Raw genomic sequence first — 12,048 nt, forward strand, 5'->3', positions numbered from 1 at the left:
GCCAGTGACCCCTTGCTCAAGCCAACAGCCTTTAGGCTCATATCTATGACCCCACACTCCATGCTCAAGTCAGTGAGTGACCTTGGCTTCCAATCTGGGTCTTCAGGTAGATGCTATATCTGCCGCCACCTTGTCAGGTTGTCCTACTCAAGTCTGTGTCCTTTACTCCTAGGTACTTATCCTCCATCATGGAACTTAGACTACACTAAATATGATATATACTAAATGTGAAGTGCTTTGCAGACTGGCTGGCACATAATATGCCCTCAATACATTTTTGCATGGCTGTATAACTTATTGAAATATTAATGTAAATTTATTCTTCTTTGCCTTTTCTCTCCTGGATGCCCACCTGAATCAAGTGGTCAGGTTTTGTAATTCCTTGGGCAGCAGAGAAAGCAGAGGCAGCTGCATGTGACCTCTTGCCAAGCACAAACACAGGGATCCTACACTGTATAATTTACAAAGCAGTTCTCCTCCTCCTTCACACACACAAATGCAAATTATATACTGGAATCAGGACAGGAATTACTTGGCTTCATTTATAAGACAGAAATATTACTTTTGGTTCTATTTAAGATAGTTTCTTAACCCCTACTCCCAGCAAGCAGGATATACTAGGGTTTTTGTGGTAATGGTATTAATCTAGGCAGGACCTTTTCACATGCATTACAGATTACTGAAATCATACTATCACTCTGATTTTCTTTTTCACCCTGGTTTCCATGCCTTTATTTTCATTCTGTTGTATTGTATATTTTTTATTTTTTGAGAGTATACTTATTAATGCTGGCAATAGTGAAACAAGGAAGGGCTTAGGACAGAAGAAGCAACAGGAGAGCCACTGTGGGGCTAATTTGGCTCACTGGAAAGTCAGAGAAAAGGAGGCCTTGGAGACAGGTTCATGGGGTTAGCCCAGGAGAAGCTGCTGCTGCCCACTGCTCCCCTGGTTGCAAGTCTCATGGGGACTCATAGGGTTTAGGGAGAGAGAGAAGAAAGGCATGGGCACACTCCTGTGACGAAGAGCACTGTATTGTGTATTTTTTATAAGCAACCTCAATCTCTTCTGGGATAAGGCCAAATATGAAAAAAAAAATTAAAAATAAAACAGATGAAATAACAATTGAAGTGTCTGGCCAACATTCATGAAGTTGAATTGGCTTTTTTTTTTTAAATTTTTTTTAAGAAGTTATCCCCCAGCCTGACCAGGTGGTGGCACAGTGGATAGAGCGTCGGACTGGGATGCAGAGGACCCCGGTTCGAGACCCTGAGGTCGCCAGCTTGAGCACAGGCTCATCTGGTTTGAGGAAAAGCTCACCAGCTTGAACCCAAGGTCGCTGGCTCCAGCAACGGGTTACTCGGTCTGCTGAAGGCCCGCGGTCAAGGCATGTATAAGAGAGCAATCAATGAACAGCTAAGGTGTCGCAATGCGCAAAGAAAAACTAATGATTGATTCTTCTCATCTCTCTCCGTTCCTGTCTGTCTGTCCCTGTCTGTCCCTCTCTCTGACTCTATCTGTCTCTGTAAAAACAAAAAACAAAACAAAAACAAACAACAACAACAAAAAAGTTATCCCCCAAATCTGAGATTTTTTTTTTTAGATTTTATTTATTCATTTTAGAGAGAGAGAGACAGAGAGAGGAGGGAGGGAGGAGCAGAAAGGATCAACTCCCATATGTGCCTTGACCAGGGAAGCCCAGGGTTTTGAACCAGCAACCTCAGTGTTCCAGGTTGATGCTTTTACCCACTGTGCCACCACAGGTCAGGCGAATTGGCTTTTAATGGTGAGCAAACTGAGATGGGAGAGGTTCATGGAATTGTTCCAGCATGGCAACCAGCCTTTGGGACTGGAAACATTCTGTCCATGCTCTGTCCACCACCTCCTCTCTTTCCCTCCACTTGCTGGGAGTCACCGTCCTACCCAAATCCTGAGATCTCATACTGTCTACTTCCTTCAGGAGAAACTAGATTTGACAAGTTCTTTTTTTTATTTTTTAAAGAAAGGCAGACTGCCACATGCAGCGCCTCACTTGGATGTGTCTGGAGTCTTGGAAGCTTGACTACCCTACGTTCTCCTACGGTCCTCTCCTCTAGCGGGGAAGGTCGTCCTCTTCGACCTGAGCACGCAGCTTCGGAGGAACGCACATGGAGTGGTGAGGGAGGAAGGAGACACCCACCTAGCCAGCCAGATCAGTCGAATCAACCCTGGCGATCAATGCGGTGACAGATGTAGCAGCCAGATCGCCCTCACATCCGATTTGACAAGTTCTTAACAGCTAACACTGAAGTAAATAATTAGGTCAATAAATCCCCTAGCCAACCATCTTCTATTCCTATGACAAACCTATCAGATGCCTCTTTTTCTAGATCAAGAGCCTGAAGCATGGCAAGCTCAAGCAATATGCTTGAATTTGCTCAGCTGATAAGGTACAGTTGACCCTTGAACAGCACAGCTTTAAACTGCATATGTCCACTTATGCATTTTTTCCCAATAAATACCTGTTGGAATTACAGATGGTAAGGGTCTATCCATTGATCTACACCATTTAAACAGGGGACTTAGCATCTGCTGATTTGGGTATGGGGAGGAATTCTAGAACCAATACCCCTGTGGTTACTGACAGACAAATTTATGGGGAGTCAAAAGTTATACCTGGATTTTCAATTGTATGGAGGAGGGTGGGGTGTCAGCATCTCTAACATCCCTATACACACATCATTTGAGGGTCAATTGTAATTTTTCTGAGATTCACACTCCGGATCAAGCTAGATTCACTTTCTATTGTGCTCTTCTCACTATAGCAGACTCTCATTGAAGCAGAGAGCTGCATTCCCTAAGACATGATGCGTAATTCTTGAGGAATTAAGTGTATTTGATTTGGCCCAGGAAGGAGTTCATTTCTGGGCTCCTTCACCACAGATTTCCCCCAGGGGTGAGGGGGTTGGGTGAGGAACCAGCCTGAATCAGATGGTCTCTTTCAGAAGATACAAAGAGGCTTTCTGATAGAGTCTGTTTAAAGGGCAAGCAGTATCTGCCTAGGGCAGTTGGGAAATGAGGCAAATCTCCTAAATGCCAGGCCCACCACCATCGAGAGGGAGGAATGAGAGGGCCTCCATTCTGACATCCCACTATAGGATATGCTCGTCTCTTGGGCTTCCTTCCCTTCCTAAGAAACACTTTTATTATCTATGGAGCTTCTCTTTATCCTTTGAGATCTTATTCAAATTGTTGCCTCCTACTGAAGCCCCCCACAGTGAATTAACTGCCCCTTCCTCAAGGAGTCTCACAGGCCTGATCACATGCACTTTTACAGCATGCACAGAGCCTACTTCAAATCAATTTGTCTGGGAACAGTCTTGTGAATTAGGCAAGTTTAACTTCTAGACATCTGTTTCTCCATCTGTAAAGTGGGGATAATAATGCTTGCCCTCAAAGGGCTATGAAAAAGTTTAATTATGCATGTGAGGTGAAAAAATATTACCTTAGAAAAATTACTGGTACAACTGACCCTTGAATGATGTATATTCATGACCTAAATCTCTCCTCTGAGGAGTATATATAGAGAGAAGAGAGTCTAGCCAGGTGACAGGTGGGGAAAGAATTTTAAGTTTTGTTATGTATTTTTTAAAGACTGTGCAAAAATTATTTAAAAATTTTAAAATATTGTGGATAAAAGATTAATACCACACAAAGACAAGACCATGAGGCAGCTGAGCCTTTTCTTTCTTTTTTTTTTTTTTTGTATTTTTCTGAAATGAGAAGCTGGGAGGCAGACACTCATGTGCCTGACCAGGATCCAATGGACATGCCCACTAGGAGGCGATGCTCTGCCCATCTGGGGTGTTGCTCCGTTGCAACTGGAGCCATTCTAGCGCCTGAGGTAGAGACCATGGAGCCATCCTTAGTGTCCGGGCCAACTTTGCTCCAGTGGAACCTTGGCTGTGAGAAGGGAAGAGAGAGATATAGAGAAACAAGAGGGGGAGGAGTAGAGAAGCAGATGAGTGCTTCTCCTGTGTGCCCTGGCTGGGAATCGAACCAGGGACTTCCACACGCCGGGCCAACGCTCTACTGCTGAGCAGGGCCGAGGCAGCTCAGCTTTTAGAAGGATACACATGTAGGCCCTGCCAGTTGGCTCAGTTGTAGAGTGTCGGCCGGGCGTGTGGAAGTCTGGGGTTCAATTCCTGGCCAGGGCACACAGGAGAATTACCCATTTGCTTCTACACCCCTCCCCCTCTCACTTCTCTCTCTCTCTCTCTCTCTCTCTCTCTCTCTCTCTCTCTCTTCTCCTCTCCTCCTGTAGCAATGGCTCGATTAGAACAAGTTGGAGCAAGGGCACTGATGGGCAAAGCATCAGCCCCTAATGGGTTTGCCAGGTGGATCCCAGTCAGGTTGCATGTGGGAGTCTGTCTCTGCTTCCCTTCCTCTCACTGAAAAAAAAAAAGGATACACATGTAAGCTCTTAGCGCAATGTTTGACCCATACGAAATGCTCAGATAATGATGTCTCTCACTATTATTTGTCTGTCTCCACCACAAAACATGTCCTCATCTCTGTGCCAACTTACTGTCTGCTACACAGCCCACGGTGTGTACCTAGCAGGAAGAAGCCTCCATGGGAACCTGAAATCCAACCAAAGTCTGGGAAGACCAGACTCTTGAAACAAATGTCCTGGTACTTCAGCTGACCACAGCACTGGTAGAGGGGTCAGCACCAGGGAGAGGCTATTTGCTGGGATCCCTCTGTGGGGGATGGGTTCTCCAGTCCTACTTGTCACTGTTCCCAGCTCAGACAGAGGTTCACTTCAGCTTTTCACCCATGCACACTGACCTCTGTGCCCTGGGATATCAATGAGGGGGCCATGAGCCATGGAGCTCCCCATGACCATGGATGTCAAGCATGTGAGGCCAAAATCCTGCACATCAGTTCCCTAAGAATAAGGAAGCTCCACAAGGCCTGGCTTTCACGGCAGCAGCTCAGCAATTAGATGTGCCCTCAGGAGACCCCCTCCCATAAAACCGTGGGGAAATGAGTGACAGGAAGACCTGGGAACACCTTCCTTCACAGAATTCCAGCCAAAGAAGAGTACTTGTTGCATTTGCTCACTCTGATCTCTAGGGTGCCCCTCCCCCATTTCTGCCTAATACACCTTACTAATTCATCCAGGCCCAGCCCAAATAGTTTCTCTTTCAGGAAACCATCTCTGCAGCCTAAAAGAGCTCCCTCTGACCCTATACCCCTCGTTGTGTCCTCTGTTGTAATTTAGGATAGGGGGGGTGTCTCACCCCAACACTGGATAAATGTAATGTGGATCAAAGATTGTGCATGAGAGTCAGGAAGACTGAAGTTTGATTCTGGATCAGGATCAGCTACCTGTTAGTCCTATAACTTGGGACAAGTTGCTTGTCCTCTCTAAGACCCCTTGTAAAACAAGGAAAATAAAATAGAATAGTTCTGAAAAGTAAATGAGATAATGTTCATTAAGCCATTAGCATGGTGCTTTATACACATTAAGCTCTTAATAACAGTTGGCCATTATTATTGTCTCTGTCTCTCTTCCACCCTCACACTCACTCACAGTGTGTCAGACAAGACCTGACCAGCTCAGTGTCTGAAGATGGAATTTTATTGTAGCAAGTCTCCCAGGTTCCAGATGTATAGGCTTCTACCTGAGAGAAGGAGAGAAGATTGGAATTTCCAAGAACCAGAAATCTCAAGAGAGAAATGAGAGTGAGAGTTTATGGCTGTTGGTCAGAGGAGATACAGAGGCAAAGATGGAGAGTTATCAGATGAGGATGTTGGCAATGCTTCTGTTGGGGAGGAAAAACCTTTTCCTCTACCCTCTCAGAACTGCAGGCCTGTGAATTAAGCTAACAAAAGACAGATTAGCCTGCCCAGGTGGTGGCACAGTAGATAGAGCTTCAGACTGGGATGCAGAGGACCTAGGTTCGAGACCCTGAGGTTGCCAACTTCTGCGTGGATTCATCTGGTTTGAGCAAATAGCTCACCAGCTTGGACCCAAGGTCGCTGGCTTGAGCAAGGGGTTACTTGGTCTGCTGAAGGCTTGCGGTCAAGGCACATATGAGAAAGCAATCAATGAACAACTAAGGTGTCACAACAAAAAGCTGATGATTGATGCTTCTCATCTCCGTTTCTGTCTGTCCCTATCTATCCCTCTCTCTGACTCTCTGTCTCTGTAAAAAAAAAAAAAAAGACAGATTAATGGAAGAAAAGGAAAACTTTTTATTAATATTTACCTGCAGAAAACAAGTAAAATTCTAATAAGGCTCGGGGTTAGACTCTGAACCTTATAAACCCTTTTAACAAAGGAAAAAGGGTTTGGGCTCCAAAGCACAATAAATTGTGGGTGAGTAGAAAATATATGGGGGAAACTAATGGAAGGTAAGGGCTATTTAAGTAATGTCCATTTATGCAAATTCATCTTGGTTGACTTCCTGTCTTCAGTTATGCCCTGCTTTTCAGCAGATAAGGCGTGGGCAGAGAACTCTTTCCTGCTTCTATTGATTCTGAGTTGCCTTCAAGTAAAAATAATCCTTATGCCAAAATGGCATATTTTGGGGGTGGCATATTCTGATCCTCTTCACTTTGCCTTCCTCTTCAAATGCAAGGACCAAAAATCTAGCAAGTCCTACAGTAGCAAAGCCTCCTTCTGCAGTCATAAAGAACCTTTCAGCTCTGGTCAGATAGCTTGATTGGTTAGAGCATCGTCCCGATACACAAAAGTTGCCAGTTCGATCCCCATTCAGGGCACATAGAGAAACAGATCAATGTTTCTATTTCTCTCTCTCTTCCTCCCTCTCTCTAAAATCAATAAATAAGTTAAAAAAAAAAAGAACCTCTCAGATCTAGCCCCCTAAATGGTTCTCAGACCCAAAGGTGCTACAATTATCTGCACTGTGTTCCTGCATTCCCATACTTTCAGGGCATCCGGGAAGGAAGCTCAGAGAAGACACTCCTAGGCCATGGAAGAAGCCACAAAAGAAGCAAAGCTGGACCTCAGGTGATTAAGATTCACCCCAATTCCCTGAAAAGAATCTATGCCTTTGGGGGTACTAGTGAGGCACACTGACTTCTCTGAGAACTGCCCTCCTGTAATTACTTCAGTAGCATGTGGATCTGCTTTCTTTACCCAGCTGACAGGCCTGGGATGAACTCTCAATTCAGAAAAGCCAAACTAGAACCTATGCATAGACAATTGAATTTTCCATGTACTTGGAATTGTTATGTACTTGGAATTGTTAGTTTGGGTTCAGGGCTCCTTTAAATCCAAAGCCTATTTATTTATTTGTTTGTTTGTTTGTTTGTTTGTGTGTGTATATGTGTGTGTAACAGAGACAGAGAGAGTTAGAGAGAGGGACAGATAGGGACAGAGAAATGAGAAACATCAGTTCTTCACTGTGGGCACCTTAGTTGTTCATTGATTGCTCATTCTCATATGTGTCTTGACCAGGGGGCTACAGCAGACTGAGTGACCCCTTGCTTGAGCCAGCGACCTTGGGCTCAAGCTAGTGAGCTTTACTCAAACCAGATGAGCCCGTGCTCAAGCTGGCGACCTTGGGGTCTCAAAACAGGGTCCTCTGCGTCCCAGTCCGATGCTCTATCCGCTGTGCCACCGTCTGGTCAGGCCCAAAACTCCTTTAAACTCAAATTCCCCTCACCCAACCTCCTACTAAGGCACCTTCTTCATTAAACATCTCCCTCACCCAACCTCCCCCTCTCGTTAAGCAATTCCCACCACCCTGGGAAGGTCCTGGGAAATGTCCTTGGTACAAGGCCATTGGGAGGGACCTGAGGGTTGGGAAAGGGAGATAGTCAGTGACCAAAGGCAACAAACCAGGATATGCTAATCTGAGCGTGTCCAGGTGTACCCAAGCCCATGCCAGCAAATGCCTGCAGCAACTCCTATATCAGACACCTCCTTCTTGAAGCTCTCCGCTGATGCCACTAGGGTCTCAGCCCATCTGTTTTACAGATGCATAAATAAACTTCTTATAAAACTCATCAGGCCCATGCATCCCTCCTTCTGCTGACCTAACAGGAATTGGGATAGGAAATGATTTAGCTGAAGTTGCTGGACCCAGAAGGTCATGCAGAGGAAGTAGGTTTGCAGAGAGAACGAGAGAATGAAGTAGATGGTTCATGATGTCTAGGCCTACAATAGGTGGGACTCAAATCTGGTTCTGACTCGCCAATTCCAGCTCCCTCAAGGCCTGGCTGAACTTCCTGGGAATGGGTTGTGTGACACTCCCTTTCACTGAGTAATCCCAATGTTTCTGTCATTTGCAGCTACAAGACCCTTGGCTATGGGCTATGGTATTTTTAAAATTGATTTTTAGAGAAAGAGGAAAGGGAAGAGAGTGAGAAACATCTATTTGTTGTTCCACTTATCTGTGCATTCATTGGTTGATTCTTGTATGTGTTCTGACAGGGAATTAAACCTACAACTTTGCTGTATTGGGATGATGCTCTAACCAACTGAGCTACCAGGCCAGGCAAAACCATTAAAATTGATATAAATGCCTGACCTGTGGTGGCGCAGTGGATAAAGCAATGACTTGGAATGCTGAGGTTGCTGGGTTTTGCCTAGTCAAGGTACATATGGGATTTGATGTTTCCTGCTCCTCCCTTTCTCTCTCTCTGTCCCCCTTTCTCTAAAATGAATAAATAAAATATTTAAAAAATTTTTTAATTGATATAAACATTAATTGATATTGACAATTAGTTTTTTAGTTGAAATTAAATTGCTGATGTATGTATTAAAAACAAAGCAAACAAAAACTGTAACCCTTTAAGTTAGGTATTCCTATTGACATCTCCACTGTAGATGAGGAAATGGTGGCTCAGAGGGATAATGAATATTTCCCAAGGTCAAACAGCTGAGCATTATAGTCAACCAGGATAACTAAAGAGTTCCAGGAGACCTGATCAGTGCTGGCACAGTGGATAAAATGATGACATGGAATGCTGAAGTCGCAGTTCAAAACCCTGGGCTTGCCTGGACAAGGCACATGCGAGAAGCAACTACGAGATAATGCTTCCATTTCCTCCCCTTACCTTTCTTTCTCTCTCTCTCCTCTCTCTATAATCAATAAATAAAAAATCTCATTAAAAAAAAAAAGGGGATCCAGAAGCCCACTTAAGGCACTACTGCCAGAGTCCAGGGATGCCCCTTCATTGAAATGGCAGCACATAAGTGGGTAGGGACACATCTTGAAAATACACCCTGGCACAGAGCAAGTGCTCTTAAAGGTTCATTGACTGACTGAATGATTGAATGAGTAAATTTGAAGATAACTGTTTAAAAGACAATCTGCTCCACCCCCACCATGCAGAGGCCTATAATTCAGTACTTTCCGCTTATCACTGCTGCCAGCAGCCCTTCCCACCTTATTACCCAGAAGCTAGTCTAATGGCATTAACCATCCCAGCCAGCCATGATACCATTAAAAGCTTCAGTCCAGCCACTATGCCCCCACCCTCGGTCTTGGCTCTAGGCCCTGGGCTGGGGGAGTGGTCTGGTTGTTTACCAGGAATTTGGACCTTCTTCAGAGAAAAGCGCAGATGACCTATTAGTCTAATTCAAGCACTTAGAAAGGAAAGGAATGACTGTACCATTCACACCCCAGCCCTAGTCTAATGGAGCCAAACAAATGGAGAGGCCTTGATGGTTCAGAAATCTTCCTGGGAGGAGAAGAAGGGGATGTCCCACTGGAGATTGTAGGGAGGCAGGTTGTTGGGTATTTCCTGGGCTAGGGCTGGCTATGGGGATATGAGAATGTATAAGGAGAGGCTTCCCTATTCCCACCATTCTGGAAGCTCCTCTGCACATCTTACTCCCAGTCGCCTTCTCGTTGCCTTAAAACTTGGCTGGATAAAAATGAGAAAACTAGCAAATATCCATCAACACAAAACTGGTTAAGTAAACTATGTATGTAGTTATATGTATTCATATGAGTCCATGTTATGCTGCTGATAAAAAGGATGATGTAACCAGAGCTCTACTCATGGATGCTGAAAGATGCTCTGACGTAACCCTTCAATATGCAGTGCCTGCTCCCACTATGTAAAAATGATACTTACCCATAGATTCTTGTGTGCACCGATGTGCAGGGAGCAGGTTTGGAAGTTTGAGAGTGAGATTTTAAATATTTTTTAATTTCCTGACCTGTGGTGGTGCATTGCATAAAGTGTCGACCTGGAATGCTGAGGTCGCTGGTTTGAAACCCTGGGCTTGCCTGGTCAAGGCACATATGGGAGTTGATGCTTCCTGCTCCTCTCCCTTTCTCTCTCTCTCTCCTGTCTCTCTAAAATGAATAAATTAAAAAAAATTTAAAATAAAAAATTTTAATTTCTTCTTGATAATTATCTACATCACCTAAATTTTCCACAAAATCCTTATATTGTACTTTAATTGCTAACTTTTCTGAGTTCTTACCATGTGTCAGTCACAATACTTTTATCAATACATAGATAATCTCATTTCTTTTTTTTTTCTGTATTTTTCTGAAGCCGGAAACGGGGAGAGACAGTCAGACAGACTCCCACATGCGCCCGACCGGGATCCACCGGGCATGCCCATCAGGGGGCGATGCTCTGCCCCTCTGGGGCGTCGCTCTGTTGCGACCAGAGCCACTCTAGCACCTGGGGCAGAGGCCAAGGAGCCATCCCCAGTGCCCGGGCCATCTCTGCTCCAGTGGAGCCTCGGCTGCGGGAGGGGAAGAGAGAGACAGAAAGGAAGGAGAGGGGGAGGAGTGGAGAAGCAGATGGGTGTTTCTCCTGTGTGCCCTGGCCGGGAATCGAACCCAGGACTTCTGCACGCCAGGCTGATGCTCTACCACTGAGCCAACCAGCCAGGGCCAATTATCTCATTTCTTTAAAAAGTTTTTTATTGATTGATTTTTAAGTATGTTTATTTTATTGATTGTAGAGAGAGAGGAAGAGAGAGAAGAGAGAGACAGATACATTGATATGCTCCTGTATGTGCCTTGACAAGGGATTGAGCCTACAATTTTCTGCACTTTTGGACAATGTTCCAACCTACCAAGCTATCGGGCCAGGGCTTATTTATTGATTTTAGAGAGAAAGAGAAAGGTAGGGAGAGAGAAAAACATTGTTTTGTTATTCCACTTATTTATGTATTCATTGGTTGATTCTTCTATGTGCTCTGACTGTGGATCGAACCTACAACCTTGGCATATTGAGAGGAGGCTCTAGGCAACTGAGTTACCCAGCTAGGGCTCTCATTTATTTCTTTTTTAATGTTTATTTTTAAAATTTATTTTATTTTTTTAGAGAGAGAGAGAGAAAGAGGGGAGAGAAGTGGGAAGCATCAGCTCATAGTAGTTGCTACCCATATGTGCCTTGACTGGGCAAGCCCAGGGTTTTGAACCAGCAACCTCCATGTTCCAGCTTGACACTTTATCCACTGGGCCACCACAGGTCAAGTTATGTTTATTTTATTGATTTTAATGAAAGAGGAGAGAGAGAGACAGGAACACCAATCTGTTCCTGTACATGCACTGACTGGGGATCAAACTGGCAACCTCTGCACTTTGGGAGGACGTTCTATCTAGATTTCTTCCATGTTACAGATATGGATAATAAGACCTAGAGAGGTTAAGACCACGTCACATAGCTAATGACTGACAGAGTCAAGTATTGGAGGATAAAAAAATTAATACATAATGCTCTGACCGGATAGCTCACTGGGAATCTCACCTTGGAATCTCCTGCACTTAGCACAGAGCCTTGCAGCCAGGTGCTTATGGAAAGAGCGAGTGAATGAGTTAATAGACAACTGTCCACAGCTCTGCAAATATATTCTTCCAACTACTTTCCATAGGTGGCTATTTCTTTATCCCAATAAGATTGCTAATTAGACCAAGGACCAGTCTCTCCTTTCCTCTGGCCCCCATTATAATGTGTAACAGACCAATAACACAAGCAAGTACTCAATAAATGCTGTGGTAATAAGGACCCTCCCCTCTAAGCTGCTATAGCAGATCCCAGGCAGTATCCCAGAAATGGCT

This window comes from Saccopteryx bilineata, chromosome 4 (assembly GCF_036850765.1).
Source record: "Saccopteryx bilineata isolate mSacBil1 chromosome 4, mSacBil1_pri_phased_curated, whole genome shotgun sequence".
Classification (NCBI taxonomy): Eukaryota; Metazoa; Chordata; class Mammalia; order Chiroptera; family Emballonuridae; genus Saccopteryx; species Saccopteryx bilineata.